This window comes from Esox lucius, chromosome 3 (assembly GCF_011004845.1).
Source record: "Esox lucius isolate fEsoLuc1 chromosome 3, fEsoLuc1.pri, whole genome shotgun sequence".
Classification (NCBI taxonomy): Eukaryota; Metazoa; Chordata; class Actinopteri; order Esociformes; family Esocidae; genus Esox; species Esox lucius.
In genome coordinates this window covers 31,313,033-31,330,286 of record NC_047571.1, presented here as the reverse complement: position 1 = coordinate 31,330,286, position 17,254 = coordinate 31,313,033, and the positions used below count along the sequence as shown (strand labels likewise).

General features: G+C 41.7%; 1 protein-coding gene across 3 annotated transcripts in view; it reads right to left on the bottom strand.

The window, feature by feature from the left end:
* Positions 1–5,183, bottom strand: part of slc4a2a (solute carrier family 4 member 2a) — a 30,897-nt gene extending 25,714 nt beyond the window's left edge. For all 3 annotated transcript variants that reach the window (XM_010895370.5, XM_010895372.5, XM_010895371.5), the window contains exon 1: positions 5,009–5,183. The gene's annotated coding sequence lies outside the window, so the exon portion shown is untranslated. The remainder of the gene's footprint in view (positions 1–5,008) is intronic.
* Positions 5,184–17,254: the final 12,071 nt, after the last annotated feature.

Sequence of the window (17,254 nt, the reverse complement as noted above, 5' to 3'; positions counted from 1 at the left end):
TGATGTACGACTGAGTCCTTCCAAGACTCTGCCTTGATGTACGACTGAGTCCTTCCAGACGGTTTGTATTCTGGTCACTGGGATCACACATAGGGTTGTGCACATTGGACAAATGGGCAAACAACTGGTTAAATAAAAAGAAGCTATGGCTTTTACACATCTTAAAATGCATCGTCATAACTGCATTATATACCACACATGCTTGGTGAAGTCTTGACATCTTTCGCTACCATTCACGACTCTTTCAAGCTGCAGAGCACAGAAGTCCTCTTTAAACAAACGCACCGACTCTTCTCCCGGGCACCAACTCCTCCCGTATTGATTCATAGGGACCGAGTCGGATCAAAGTACATGGCTGAAAAAAATACCCCCACGAAGCGAGCCTCACCCGCCTACACCTAAACAACAAGAGAGGCTGATGGGATCAGGGAGATTACCGCAGCGTACTCCTGCCTCATGTTGTTGCTGACTCAGCAGGTTGTGGAATGTTAAGGTCAATCCGCGGTGGACCTACGGGCCTGTACCCAAGGCCGGCATCGGGGATCGGTGTTATGCAACCCACCTGGGATTACGGGGTTAAAGCGTGTTGGTTCGAACAGATTAGTGTGACGGAACGTAAGCGGGAGTGTTACGAGCAGGAGGTATGTGGCAGACCGGGAAAGACTCCGCTTAAGATTTTTGGGGGGCACGAGGCGTACTGCAACAGTGCAGACCTCTTTTCAGCTCGTATTTTCGTCGTTTTCTCCACATGCATATGCAGTTGTCTTGATTGTACACACTGCTAGCCCGCCACGACATAAACGACTCTTCAAACGGTCCATCAGGGTGGCCATAGAGGCAATCTACGAATTAGACACCTCTAAGACACTCTCCACAGCTGCTGTATAAGACAGAGGTTAGACTGATGTCTTCTAGTAAGTAAGGGAAACATGCCAAAGGTACTGGTGTCTGGTGTCAAGAGTAGACTTCAGTTGTCATAACCCGCCAAACGTAGGTCGGTTTAATGGTCGGCATGAGCACTGTGTGGTGGATACTCTGCTCCTGGATCTATGTCAGGTAGAGCATCTGCTACCTAGAGCTCTCACTCTGGAAACAGAATGAATCGTAAGAATCGTAACCATTTAATGAATCCGTGCTGAATGGGCAGACTGGACCACTGTGTGAGTCGACTCATGGCAGCAAGCAAAGCCGTGGTAAGAGCAGAACCTGTACCCCAAAATCTGTGAAACTGTTATGTCAACATTAAAGAACATCTGTGATGAGTTCAGAACATTACAACATTCAAATGCATGAAGCACAACAGTTGGGATAATCAGAATGAACATTATCCCATTACCATCGAAATGATCGCCTGGCAGCCAATGTGACTGCACCATAAGTTATACATCCAACCTTCTAGAACTTAACTTCCATCATTTACGTATGATGCATATGATACTAATATGTAACCATGGACTTTCCGTGACCTGGGGTCTTTTTCCGACCGCCATCAAGCCTTACAGTCATGTGAGCATACAGCATGAAATGTGTCCACACTTGCAAAAAGAGTATGGGCTCATTAAAGTCTGACGACAGAGACAAATTGGCCATAGGGCGGGGGGCGAATCAAAAAGAACAATTTCATAAAAAACGACAGATTTGGTTAATAAAGCTTGAGAAAAAAATATGGGGCTGAAATTCTTGAGCCGAAATCTGTTTCCCGTACAAAGCTCAGAATATATTACCAAACATGCTTTAGTAATTGAGATGGATGCATTATCACTTTAATAACAGGATACCACAGGGAAATACACTGGGCCTGCAATAAAATAACTTCAAATCAGAAGGGAAGGGCTGATCTAGAATCAGCCCCCCCTCATCAATTTCCATGTAATCATCATAATTAATCATCATAAGCTAAAAGGCGCTAAGATGAGCAATCGACCACTGAGAGAGTTATGAATACTGGCTTTGTTGTGTGAAAAGCACAGGACTTTCTGTTCACCACTGTACAGAAAACACACAAAGAAGGTCCACTATAAAACAATAAAAATGTCTCAGAATGCACACAGCCTTATTATTTAACTATCGTACATCTGCTTCTACATAAATGAAAAGTATCTATATTTATTCATGTATGACAAGTAAAGGGGCCTCATTCAGTGAAGGGGCCTTATTCAGTAAAGGGGCTTTATTCAGTGCAAATGGAAAACCGCATAGTCATCTTTCTATTTTCTCTCTGTTCTCCCTAGCTGCTCCCATTTACCGCTCTGACTCAAGGTAACAGAGAGGACAGTGACTCAGCAGCAGGCCACATCTGATATCCAGGCACTCCGGGACAGACTATCACTTTCTAAGCCCCTGATGTGAATTTAAAATGGCCTTAAATTGTGAGCCACGAAGACAACAACATTTCCCTTTGACAGGCATTATGGGCCGCCCAGGTGGCGCTTTTCTTTCTCATTGCACCAAGCGGAATAGGTTCAAGCCCTAACTGTCCAACTAACGGACGGGTGGCTTGGTAGCCCCCCAGTGAGCATTGTGAAGTGGGCCGGCATCTCCCAGGGACGAGGGAGGCATGTTCAACAGGGAATTTGTGATCTTGTTCTACTTTAGCGATTCTCTTTAGGTGGCTCAGGTGTTTCCAAAGCTGACTGGGGTCGTCAGGTTGGTGAGCAGGCCCTGAAACGCTGTCCCATGTGATTTCATGGTCGGAAGAGCAAAGGGTAAAAAGAAAATATTAAATGTCTCAGCATTGATGCCTTTGAGGAAGACATGACACGATCTTCAACTCTCCCAAATCCACTGGGAGTTGTCACACCGAGACGGCGGCGTGGGTACAACTGCATATGACGAAAGTGGGAGAGGACAAACCGGGCGACAAAAAAGACTAAAGAGTGGAATAACCGCCTCGACTCTGAGGGCTCTTCTGAGGGCTCTCTGCATTCGTTTCATTTTCATCTATTTAAAGCGTCCCTCTCTCTGGTCTCCCCGTCCTGTCAAGATAGTTTTTAATAGTATCTTTGACACCCGGTGTGCCCGGACATGAGGCCCTTATAAGGTCTCCAGTGCCGTACACCACATAATGAACACCAGCTTAGGGCTGTACAGGGAAGCTAGGCGCCCTTTGGCACACACGGTCAGTCTGAACGTGCCAAGCCTCTAACGTGCCGAGTGCAAAAATAAAAGCATGTGCAGACATGCACATGGGCTGTAGTTGCCACGATGCCACCCCCCGCCCCCCACCCTCCGCCGTTTAACTTTCATCGATGGCCAAAGTGCCCAAGGATCTGAAGAATGCGGAAACATTATGAGCCACTTACACCTCTTGAACAGGCTGCGCCTGCACCAGTTGTGTAAATACAGGACTTGAACAGTGGCACCAACAAAAATGCCGTTGCTGGCATCGAGGCCGGCTAATACCGAAGGACCCAGGCTGTTGTTGTTCTTTCAGCTTTTGTCACGCAGCAAGGCCTGTTCTCGGTGAGAGTGCGCTGTGTAAACAGAACAGTACATGACGTCACTGCCCCGGAACCTTTTCAGTTTTGGGGCATTTGGAAGCTTTTTTGAATGTTCACATAGAACGGTCTGCGCTCTTTAGAGTGAAACGTTAACTTATTTAGGACAGTGAAAAATTTACATAATTTATATTATATTCCAGCAACCTGGACCAGTACATGTACTCTTTCAAAATCTGTTTCTGGGTATTCAACGGCCAAAAACTTTCCAGGAACATGGTTGGAGTTAAAACCTGTAGGAGGGTTGGAGTTAAAACCTATACAAGAGGGCAGGAGGGTATCTCTGCAGAACAGGGTTTGTGTTAAATCCTATAGTTGGGTATCTCTCCAGGAGCAGGGTTTGTGTTAAAACCAATAGGTGGGTATCTCCCCAGGAACTGGGTTTGAGTTAAATCCTATAGATGGGTATCTCTCCAGAAACAGGGTTTGTGTTAAATCCTATAGATGGGTATCTCTCCAGAAACAGGGTTTGTGTTAAATCCTATAGATGGGTATCTCTCCAGAAACAGGGTTTGTGTTAAATCCTATAGATGGGTATCTCCACAACTGGAAATTGGTCTGCGTCACACAGGGACGGGGAGGCAAAGTCAGCAGGGGTTTCCTGGTCTCATGGCGTTCTACCAAGCAGCTTAGATCTTCTGGTTGGACAAGAAGTTTGGAAAAAACGGAATAGCTTAGGAGTGAATGCGTAGGAAGAACTCCCCCAAATCTGTTAGGAATTGTTTATAAGAGACAGAGAGAAAAATGAAGTAAAATATTTTTTCAATAACGACAACGGTAGTAGCACAATTTATTTGGAAATAAAAGAGACTCTGAGCTTAGTACAAACTTAAAATTAAACAAACATTTTTGTAGCCTCAAATCACATCTTGATTTCACAGGCAAAAAAACTAAATTCCCCACAACAAAAAGCTCCCGAAGACTCAAGCTACTCAGCTGAGTGCTCATAGACAAGGGGACAGATCTTTGCTACCGTCTAAGAGGAAACTGTCATAACGAGCAGGAACACTTGACGTTTTCTCTTCCATTTACTTCACTCAGCAGACAAGAATTAATAAGCCCCTTTCTTAACACGCACACGCGCACGCGCATACAAACACACAGAGGCATGACGGACTCCTAACAAAACCGCCTCTATTTCTTCCTGGGTAACATGATAACATTACAACTGCATACAAGAGGCTTCCATTAAGAGTACAGACGACACTTCTTCCTGAGACACCGAAACCCAGTTTTGGGGAAGAAAGGGCTAAAAGAGGAGACGCATAGGCTACATTTAAATCATTTAAGCGGATGCTTTTATCCAGAGCAACTCCCCGGTAAGTGTCGGTACAGTGTGTATTAACTCCAGCGTAACGAGTACAACTGGACCAAATACCTCTCGGCAAACATTCTCAGCGCCTATGACCTTGTAGCGGGCGACGTGACCAAGGTGACCGGAGACAACAAATCCGATTGCCTTAAACTGAGGGAGCGCGTATGCGAGCAAGAGACAGCGCGACAGAGCTTACCTAAACGTGCTTACTGCAGACAGCGTCCAGCAACCGCAGGCATCCTAGTGCAGAGTCAAAACCCGCTGTCGATTTTTAGACAGACCACCAAGAAATGTGTTTGAGAGCGCAAGTGAGTGTTTGTGAGAGAAAATGAGAGAGAGAGGAAGAGAGAGAGGGAAAGAGTGTGTGTGTATGCGTGTGTGTGTCAGGGGGATAAAGAGAGCGGCAGAGCGAGAGAGAGAGAGGCCGGGGAGAGCGTGGTTCCTGATTTGGCACTACACACACGCGTGCGCGCATGCCTGCACACACACACACACACACCGTGACAAACACACAAATCCCCCCTCACAACACACGCTCTATTCTCACAAGCGTTAAGTGTCAACTAATGTTTTTAACCCTCCCCAAACTTCAACTGGGTTTCCTCTTCCAGCTCTTAGACAAACATGTGACTCTGGGACATGACTCGACAGCTAGGGACAAACACAGGCAGAAACGCAGACACGCACACACTCCGTTTTTTGTCATTGGCAAGCAGTGTGAAACCTTACACATGCTAAAAGACATTTGAGTATTTATAATCCCTGCAGCTATTAACAATCTGACAATGATATGTTTATGTAATGAGGACAATATGTATGTAGATCACGATCCCATGTGTTCACTGAAACATAAGTACAAACTTTTAATCAGAGGTTAGAACAACATTCACAATATCATTAATGTATTGCATTTTTATACTAGCAAGTGAGCCAGCTGGGAAGAAGGTAACAAGAAACAATGACTAAAGAGGACAACCTATAGGACACACAAAACACTTTGGGATATTACAACATCAGAATGATTTATTGATTTGTTGTGTTTGAACACAACATATTTTTAATAAATGCACTTAATCTTAGATCATGAGTCAGAAGACAGGAATGTTAGGTCTTTTTGATGACCATATCGGAGCTGGCCCCCTCAGCTGGTTTCAGTTGCATAAGCCTTTCTAGGGTTTTATATCTATGGATTTCATGACTGGCTAAATTCGATTATTATGTCTCTTATCACTGCCAGTAAAGAAAGGCCTTGACTGCAGAAGTCAATGTCATCGCTGAAACACACACGCCTGTGAGTGTCCATCCAACACAAACTGTAATAATGAAGGGCAATTTCAAGGCATGAGAGTGGTTTCCATGGTGACAGACAGTGACAAGGTGGGACCACGAGAGCAATGTGACCAGGACCTGGTGCTCCGTATCGTAACGCCAGCTACCAACATGATGCAACGTCCTTCCTCCAGAATGTCAGCTGCATAAAAAACATGTAAAAGTAAAAAGACTAGTCTTTTAAATCTGACTACATTTAACAGCTGTAGCTTTTTCAGACCAGTTTGTCTTGAGGTAGCAGGTACAAATTCATTTGGGGCACTGGACCATTAACAAAAAGATGCTGGTTCTTATCCCCAAACTGACATTATTGGAGAAAGATGGGCACTGTGCCCTTGAGCAAGGCACTTAACCATTATGGTTTCTTTAAGTTGCTTTGGATAGGGCTAGAGGGCTAGTCTAGTGGTCAACCGTTTTTGGCTAGCAAATGAAAGGTCAAAGGTCAATCCCTGAACTGACAAACAAAACTGTTGTTCTATCATAGCGCAAGACAGTTAACCTTAATTGCTCCCAGGTCATTAGGATGTGTTAAATGTCATGCTCAAATCAAACACAAATAATTAAACACCAATTAACTGAGTATTGCAGTTAATTACATTGGGCAGCCATGATGGAATAGAAAAATATAAAAGACATGAGTGTTGCCAGCAGGCGTTTTGTTTTTTATACATCTGTTGCCAAAAATGTTCAGTGTACCAAATTTCATTCTTTTACAAAATAAATTCCTCCTTAAATGTGCTTACAGTATATTGCCTGAACTGTTAACAGCTTTTTTTCTTCAGCTTCATAAACAATCATTTTTATAATAACTGTGTTTGAAATCTGCTTTATTTCGAAGCATTGACTCAAGCATACAATTATACATCATGACGCAGGCTTCTATTTTTACATAATCACTGGTATAAGTAACTGATCTCCTTTGTGGAACTTGACTGCTGAAGTAAATGTCATAGCCCACACACACACACACACTCACACACACACACACACATACACACACACTCACACACACACAATTGAGCATCAGTCCAACACAAACAGTGATAATGAGGGGCAATCTCCAGGCGTGAGAGTGGTTTTCCTGGTGACAGACAGTGACAAGTTGGTGCCACACAGATAAATGTGGTCAAGGCATGGTGCCCACCAGGGGAGTGGCGAATAGTTTAGCAGATAAAGCATCCGACCAGCAACCAGAAGATTGCTGAGTCTCCAAACAAGTATAGGGAAAAATGCATTGCTCTTTCCTTTAAAAAAAATTTTTAACCCCATTTTTTTCTTCTTCTGGATAGATAGTTGGCTATACAGTACCACCGAAATATAGCACTGTGCTTCATCAAAAGTGCTAGGGACCAATGGGGACATATCATGAAATGTCATTGTCAATACAATGTCACTTAACATCTGAGCATGTTATCTGGGCACATTATTAAATATGACAATCCCAATCTGGGCATGAAGTAAAGGAAACTTTCTCATCTCGGTTGGGTATAGAAAAACAATTAGCAGGTGTCTTTTTGTATATCTAGATTTGTGCAAATGTTATGGACCCCAAACTATATGTTTGTGTACAAACATTCATACTTTTATCAAATCATAATAATTATTCCAAACAAAATAAGGTTCAAAATACATCATTGGTATAATAACTAATCTCTTATGTTCGGCTATTTTCAACTAGAACAACAGTGTCCAAACCCAATTACATGGACTTCCAAAAGTTTCTCTAAAATATATGAATCATATTGATAAATCTGATTTATATTTCTTCAGGTTGTTTTTAGCTTCGTAGACATAGTTGACACAGATGATAAACATAAAACGAACTAACAATAGGATCACATTAACATTGGTATTCAGTATCTCCATCTAATTAATTGGTATAACGTATTTACTGAGACCTTAAAGCAAAGTTAATGATTCATGAGAGGTTTACCTCTGATTATCTCTATTGCCGTATGTATTCATTCCTACCCCCAATATCCCAATAGTATTTTTTCTGTGATTGTATATTGTTTGTATCGGTAGATTTAAGAATCCACATCGCAGATTGGCTGAGTGTCGGTGGCAACCAAGATTGGACACAACATGCTGCACATCTGTGTTATGTATAAATGCTGAAATTATACCTTCAAACTGAAGAAAACAGCAAAGCCAGAATAATTTTTACACTGCCCTAATGAATAAAAAATAAAATACAGAAAAAGTCAACTCTATGTGATGTCTTTTAAGGGCCGACCCATCATCTTTGCATAATCATCAGCTTGAAATTTGGTCATGAAATTTGATAAAAAATGTGGAACAGCTTGATTTGAAATGAAACAGTCCCATTGTGTGACTATCTATTCCTAATTAAGTTTCAACTCCCTCCTTTCAGGCCATGCTCCCATACAGATAAAATGCACTTCTTCAAAAGCACTTTGGAAATCCTCTATCAGCAGCTGATTGAATCCCAGCCTTGGAAATATTTGTCTGGGATGCTATAAACATTTGCATGCCAGCTGCCATTCAGATTAAGGCGGTAGCATCACAGAACACATTATAAAATAACAATGGACTCACCTCTACATGTTCAATCAATGTTTTCTTCCAATGCAAAACTTTGCAATAGGGTTGTTGTGCGGACAAAGACCTTTCTTTTAGAAAGTTTTACCAAAAGTTTAGATGAATGTGTGTCTCTGAAAGGGTGTCTCTGATTTTGGATCAAATCCCTTTGACGCTCTTTGGAGGCTGTTGATCTTGGTATCTGAGAAGCTACCTTGTTGCAACCGGCTGCTGCAAAGGACCGATTAAAGCCAAAGAGGGCAACTATATAAGGGTGGGTTCAGAATATATTTGTATGTGTGCATGTGGAACTGTGTGTGTGTGAGAGAGAGAGAGACATCAGGAGTGTGGGCTTAATTGGTAAGCCTTTAACTCCTGGGGGATAACTGGACACCAGGAGGGGAGTAAGAGGAACTCTGTCATAATTATCTGTATGTTGTCCCAGTGTCGCACAACGAATACACCCACACCCAACTATGTTGAGAAAACAGCAAACAAACACACCTGGAAGACGTAAACTCGAGATAAATAGTGATTATTCTCGGTTTTTTGGAGATTTCGCCGTGTTTCTGCTGTGCTGCGTTCTTGTGGGAAAGATAGATGGGAGAAAATTACTGTGTATGCCAGCGACCAGACGTGTCCCACATACTTAAATGGTTGTTATGAGCAGAACAGGACTCGGGTTTTTCTAAAGCGTTGTTGGTTATTAGGGCAGGTCTCTCACAGGCACATAGAGCATTACACACACAACCTTTCAGTGCATGGGTTTTTTGCATTGTCTTTTGTTACTGTTTTTCTTCATTAATTACTGTTTTTCATTTGGATGGCAATTGAACTCGGTGTGATTGTGTTTAGCATCGTGACTTAGTTTGCGTAAGATGATCCACACAGCCCTCAGGGAAATACGTTTACTGGATCCTCACTTAATCCCTGTCTTACAACATTATTGAAAACCGCTTAATTTCTACCGTCATATGCCTTCCCACTTTCAAAGCTCAATTTTAGCGTTAGCGTCATTACCTCTGTACAGCTAATACCATTATAAAATGGATAAAGATGTCTTTACCAAACCTATGGGAGAAGGTGTGAGCTAAAATAACCTCTGACTGCTCACATCCTACATATATATATATATATATATATTTTTTTTTTTACCAATATATATTTTTATGTTTTTTACCAAAACCACCACATCTGGCTTCTCCTTCAATCAAAGACATACAGTTAGGTCCGGAAATATTTGGACACTGACACAATTTTCATAAATTTGGGTCAGTATTCCACCACAATGGATTTGAAATGAAACAATTGCAAATGAAGTGTAGACTTTCAGCTTTAATTCAAGGGGTTAAACAAAAATATAATATTAAATGGTAATGAACAATTTTCATACACTCCCATTATTGCAGGGGCTTAAATGTACGTGGACAAATTAACACAGTCATAAATAAAATGTTCATGTTTAAAACTTTGTCGAGAATCTTTTGCAGGCAATGACTGCTTGAAGTCTGGAATGCATGGACATCACCAAATGTTGGGTTTCCTCCTTTGTGATGCTTTGCCAGGCCTTTACTGCAGCTGTCTTCGGTTGTTGTTTGTTTGTGGGTCTTTCTGCCTAAAGTTTTGTCTTCAGCAAGTGAAATGCGTGCTTGATCCGTTTGAGATCAGGGGATTGACTCGGCCATTGCAGAATATTCCAGTTCTTTCCCTTAAAAAACTCCTGGGTTGCTCTCGCTATACACTTCAGAACTCACATCATCAATTAACACTAGTGACCCAGAGCCATTGGAAGCCACACATGTCCATGTCATCACACTGCCTCCTTCCTGTTTTACAGATGATGTGGTATGCTTCGGATCATGAGGCGTTCCAAGCCTTCTTCATACTTTTTTCTTCCCATCATTCTGGTACAAGTTGATCTTAGTTTCATCTGTCCAAAGAACACTGTTCCAGAGCTGGGCAGGCTTTTTTAGATGTTTTGTCTGCAAAGTCTAATCTGGCCTTTCTATTCTTAAGGCTTACTGTATGAATGGTTTGCACCTTGTGGTGAACCCTCTGTGTTTGGTGTTGTGAAGTCTTCTCTTTAAGGTAGACTTGGATAATGATATGGCTACCTCCTGGAAAGTGTTCTTCACTCATCCAACACTTTTGTCTTCCGTGGACGTCCAGGCCATTTTGTGTTGCAGAGCTCACCAGTGCGTTCTTTTTTTCTCAGAATGTACCAAACCATTGATTTGGCCACTCCTAATGTTCCTACTATCCCTGATGTATTTCTTTTTTGCAGCCCAAGGATGGCCTGTTTCAATTGCATTGAGAGCTCCTTTCACCACATGTTGTGGGTAACTGGAATAGACAGTTCTGGAAAAAAATTAAGAGACCACTGCACCTTTTTCTTTCCTTTTTCCAAAAAAGTCGAAAAGGAAGGTTTTGAGTGAGGAACAGAAGGATTAAAATTAAGAGACCACTGCAAACTGAATGCTTCTGTTCCTCTTAATCCCTGGAAATAAAAAGGTGCAGTGGTCTCTTAATGTTTTCCGGAGCTGAATTTTGGTAAACAGCCAAAATAACAAAACTGATGGTCAATGTCCAATTATATCCGGACCTAAGTGTAACTATCAGTGAAAGAGATACTGGATACCCTTCAAGACTAAATGTAACAACTCTCCCATTTGAAAAAGCATCAGAAAGTCACAGTACAAGGTAAATAAAAAAAACCTGAATGGAAAAATAATTAAATGAATTCATGAATTATGTTTCTTATGTGTTACCCGAAAGTCCCCTTATTCCACCATCTGGCGCATTGTGTACTCAAGGTCATGTCTGTGTGTAAAGTTAACAAACATCCTCCCAGGAACATTCCTGTAAATGAATCCCACACTTTGGGTAGAATGATGGAACTCATTAGTTCACACATGGTTTACACAATGGTTTACACATGCATGGTTGATGAGTTATCTCCTGGAGTCCAGGCCGATAGGGAAGATTGGGGCCCCAAATACTTTTTGCTAGGGGCCCGCAAAGGGCTAGAGCCAGCACAGCTGGAGTCCCAAGGCCTTTGGATGCTGAACACCCCAATAACGTGTCATGTCATTTAGTGGATGCTTTAATACAGCGCGACATTACAGTAAGTAATGCTTTATTACAGCGCCACATTACAGTAAGTAGTAAGTGCCGCATTAATTAAATTCAACTCTTTAAGGCATCAGCCATTGACTGCATTGTTAAAAATCACGACACACTCAGTGAGATGTTGAACATTTCTTCAAAACAGGTGTACCATAAAATAGTGGGATAACTTTTTATCTGAAGTTGTACAGTATGTCACGGGTGCACTCCTGTTTCCAGCAGGGCATGTGTTTAATCACACCTTAGGAAAGACTTTTGGTTAAACACTCTGAAAGCCTTATTTGCTTTCCCATACAGAAACCAGCAATTAATACCTGGCGAAAGGACGGGACAAACTTTCAGAGAATGTCCACACACGCACAGCGGCAACATCAAGTCACTAACTGTGTGGTTAATTTGTTGATGCAGTGTTCTTCAAACGTATAATATAGTTTGCAGACCTATAAGTAATGATAAAAGCTGTAGGAAAATACAAAGACATTAACATTAAATACATGTCATAATGTTATTTTGAAATGTGAAGTTCTGGAAAAAGTTTCATAATAATGTGTCACTTCTCAAATTATCTTAAAATGTATTCACTTGTTTAATTTATTAATTATTTATATATTTATTTAATTTTGACTCCCTTGCTCCTCAGTATTAATTTTTTAATCCTGGGGAAATATAAATAAGGATTTAAACACTGTAAAAGTGGCGCCAAAAAGAGCCCCGGAAACTGCATCATGTTATTTACAGTTGTGCTCATAAGTTTGCATACCCTGGCAGAAATTGTGACATTTTAGCATTGATTTAGAAAATATGACTGATCATGCAAAATAAATGTATTTTATTTAAGGTTAGTGATCATGTGAAGCCATTTATTATCACGTAGTTGTTTGGTTTCATTTTAAATCATAATTAAAACAGAAATCACCCAAATGGCCCTGATCAAAAGTTTACATACCATTGAATGTTTGGCCTTGTTACAGACACACAAGGTGACACACACAGGTGAAAATGGCAATTAAAGGTGAATTTCCCACATCTTTGGCTTTTGAAATTACAATTAGTGTCTGTGTATAAATAGTCAATGAGTTTGTTAGCTCTTACATGGATTCACTGAGCAGACTAGATACTGAGCCATGGGGAGCAGGAAAAGAACTATCAAAAGACCTGCGTAACAAGGTAGCGGAAAATTATTAAGATGGAAAAGGATATAATAAGATATCCAAAGCCTTGCAAATGCCAGTCAGTACTGTTTAATCCGTTTTTAACAAACGGAAAATTCAGGGATCTCTTGACACCAAGCCAAGGTCAGGTAGACCAAGAAAGATTTCAGCCAAAACTGTCAGAAGATTTATTCGGGATACAAAGAATAACCCATAGGTATCCTCAGGAGAAATACATGCTGCTCTGGGAAAAGACAGTGTGGTTGTTTCAAGGAGCACAATGCAATGTTACTTGAACAAAAATGAGCTGTGTGGTCGAGTTGCAAGAAAGAAGCCTTTACTGCACCAAAGCCACAAAAAAGCTGATTACAATATACCTGACAACACCTTGACACGCCTCACAAAACTTTCCTTTTCAACTTTTAAGGAAAGGAAAGAAAAAGGTGCAGTGGTCTCATAATTTTTTCTGATTATGTATTTTATCAATTCTCCAAGGGTATGCAAACTTTTGAGCGCAACTGTATGTGCCTGTTTGCGTCCCGTGTCGTCATAACCACTCTCTTTCAAAGTTTCGGTTTCATGGCTAACTGAGGTATGATGGTGAATCTACTTATATATTATACACATATAAACGACATATCACGCATTCAGCTCAAAATGGGAGATTTAAGACAAATATTTTGCTAATTGCGTCATCTTTAACTCTGCAGACACATCAAGAGACAACACAGTTAAACTCTCAGAAAGGGGAAAAAAACACACTCAACAAACCCACCATGTCATTCCGAAAGCATTCAGCTAACATCGAGAATTTGGGAGGGGAAGGAAACAATCAAATTTGAATGAACTGGAGGTTGGGCAAAACGAAGCCACAAAAGCCCAAGATGGGTTTTACCCAGCCCGTTGTATTTCTTCCTGTGCTGTTACATGATTACTCTAAAGATGGACATCCTGTTACGTGGGCCCTAACATGCCATTTGCCCAGCGAACAGTTCCAAAGCACAAGGCTTTTCAGAGATGTAGTTGGACGGGGGTCTGCTACTCATGGCTCTTGAGCCACAGGCAGCTCTTTAACCCCTCCCCTGTGGCTTCCTGTCTTAAAATGTAGTTGACCAAATAAAACAATCCTAATGAAGATTAATTGTGCCTTCATTCTCAGTTGGAGTGGAGTATTTAACACAGGGGAGCCCATTTAAGGGGTTTTGTCGGGTCAAATTTGGTCGAGTTTGGCAGAGTCGGTTCAGCATACACAGGTTTGTCGCGTACAATTGTGTATGTTGACATTGTTGTCCATAAATACGTCCCAATCTGTGAAATTGTTAAAGCCTTGTGTGGTTAAAAATTTAGAATTCAAGTACTTTCGGGAAAGCGTCAGTGAACCATCTGTCAATAGTGGTTGGGCTGAGCACACGTAGGCAAATACAAGCTGAACCGTAAGTAGGTGAGCAGAACATGATTAAGGCAATATAATTACGTCCTCTAATTACTAACCTTGACTGACATAAAAAAATATTTAAAGACCCTTATTGCAATCAGCACAGAAAGGCTGAAAATTCTATGTGTGAATTCCATTGTGGCATCAGGGATGAATTCCATTGTGGCATCAGGGATTGTGCTCAAAAGCTTGCATACCCTTGGATAATTGGTAATATATGTACCATATGTAAAGGAAACATGAGTGAGCAGTCAAAACACGTCTTTTATTTCTTATGGGATTCACATTCAACTGTAGGTCATAACAGAATGGCACAATCATAAAACAAAACATGAAAACAAAGAAAAAAATTTACTGACCCCTGTTCAAAAGTCTGCATACCCTTAGTTCTTAATACAGGGTATTTTTCGGTTTAGCATCAATGACAGCGTGCAGTCTTTTGTAATAGCTGTCTATGGGGCCACAAATTCTTGCAGGTGGTGTAAATGTCCATTTGTCTTGGCCAAATGCTTCCAGGGGATGCAAAGCCTTTGGTTGTATCTGAACCGCATGTTTGAGATCTCCCCAGAGTGGCTCGATGATATTAAGGTCAGGAGACTGTGATGGCCACTCCAGAACCTTCACCTTTTTCTGCTGTAACAACTGGAGGGTCAACTTGGCCTTGTGCTTAGGGTCATTGTTGTGCTGGAAAGTCCAAGAGCGTCCCATGCGCAGCTTTCGTGCAGAAGAATGCAAATTGTCTGCCAGTAATTTCTGATAACATGCTGCATTCGTCTTGCCATCAATTTTCACAATGTTCCCGTGGTTTTAGGGCTCACACATCCCCAAAACATCTGTTCACAACAGGCCTTGTTGAACCCTCTCCAAACATAATGCTTGTGGTTGTGACCATAAAGCTCTATTTTAGTCTTGTCACACTAAATTTCAGTGTGCCAGAAGCATGTGAGCCATGTCAAGATGTTGTCGGGCATATTGTAACCAAGCTTTTTTGTGGCAACTCGACCATGCAGCTCATTTTTGTTCAAGTATCATCGAATTGTTCTGCTTGAAACAACCACACCGTCTTTTTCCAGAGCAGACTGTATTTCTCCTGAGGTTACATGTGGGGTTTTTCTTTGTAACCCGAACAATTCTCATGAGTGGTATTGGCTGAAATCTTTCTTGGTACCTTTGTTACACAGGTCGTTTGACATTTCTTTTTAGCTCCCCATGGCTCAGTATCTAGCCTGCTCCACGTGAGGGCTAATAAACTAATTTACTATTTATTCACAGACACTAAATGCAATTTAAATAGCCACAGGTGTGGGAAATTTTACTTTAATTGCCATTTTCACCTGTCTTTCTGTAGCAAGGCCAAACATTCAAGGGTATGTAAACTTTTTATCAGGGCCATTTGGGTGATTTCTGTTATAATTATGATTTAAAAAGCAGCCAAACAACTATGTGATAATAAATGGATTCATATGATCACTAACCTTAAATAAAATACATGATCAGTCATATTTTAAAAATCAATGCCAAAATATCACAATTTCTGCCAGGGTATGCAAACTTATGAGCACAACTGCATACAGGTGGAGGAATAACACAGCTTGTGAGGCCTCCAGCAAATTTTGGAGACAGCCAGTAACAAGGGCCTCTAGCAGGTGTAGGAGATGAAACCAACACAATGAAGGCTTTTTAAAAAGAGTACCTGTGGTAGTTTGACAACAATGGAATACCTGAAGCACTCCTGTTTACACTTCAACACTTTCTTTTTAGTTGGCATCAATCTCCAGGAAATGTATTCATGCCTTTCACCTGTGCCTGTTTCCCTGGGGTATAAATATTAGGTTACACACATGAAAAATCCCTTTGTCATCCATCAACATGAAAAGAACCAAAGAGCTTTCAGCTGAATGGAGACAGACGATTGTTGACCTCCACAGATCAGGTGAAGGATGTAAAAAAGACATAAACAGTTGAAAATTCCACTAAACACAGTCGGGGAAAGAAGAGAACACGGGCATATTGACCCCACATGGTGAGGAGGACACGGGCATATTGACCCCACATGGTGAGGAGGACACAGGCATATTGACCCCACATGGTGAGAAAGACACAGGCATATTGACCCCACACATGGTGAGGAGGACACGGGCATATTGACCCCACATGGTGAGGAGGACACGGGCATATTGACCCCACATGGTGAGGAGGACACAGGCATATTGACCCCACATGGTGAGAAAGACACAGGCATATTGACCCCACACATGGTGAGGAGGACACGGGCATATTGACCCCACACATGGTGAGGAGGACACGGGCATATTGACCCCACATGGTGAGGAGGACACGGGCATATTGACCCCACATGGTGAGGAGGACACGGGCATATTGACCCCCCACATGGTGAGGAGGACACGGGCATATTGACCCCACACATGGTGAGGAGGACACGGGCATATTGACCCCACACATGGTGAGGAAGAGGTTGAGGGAGGCAGGAATCCAAGGATCACAGTTTCCGAACTGCACAGCCTAGTGGAAACTTGGAGTCATCAAATCTAAAAGATCAAATGTTAGACGCCACCTCCATCTCAACAGTGGTCTTTGAATGGGTTGCAAGAAAGAAGATCACGAATTGGAACTACAGTTGAAATCGTGTGTTGAGGTCAGATGAGACAAAAATGTAAATTTTGGCCATGGACATCATCAGCATGTTTCGAGATTAAAGGAAACTGCATACAAGGATAAGCACCTGATACTCTCAGTAAAGTGTGTTGGTGGATGCTTTGGGGCTTTTACTCTGAAAGCGGTCCAGGGGCTCTTGTTAAGATTGTTGGTATAATGACTTCCACTGAATAACAGGATATTC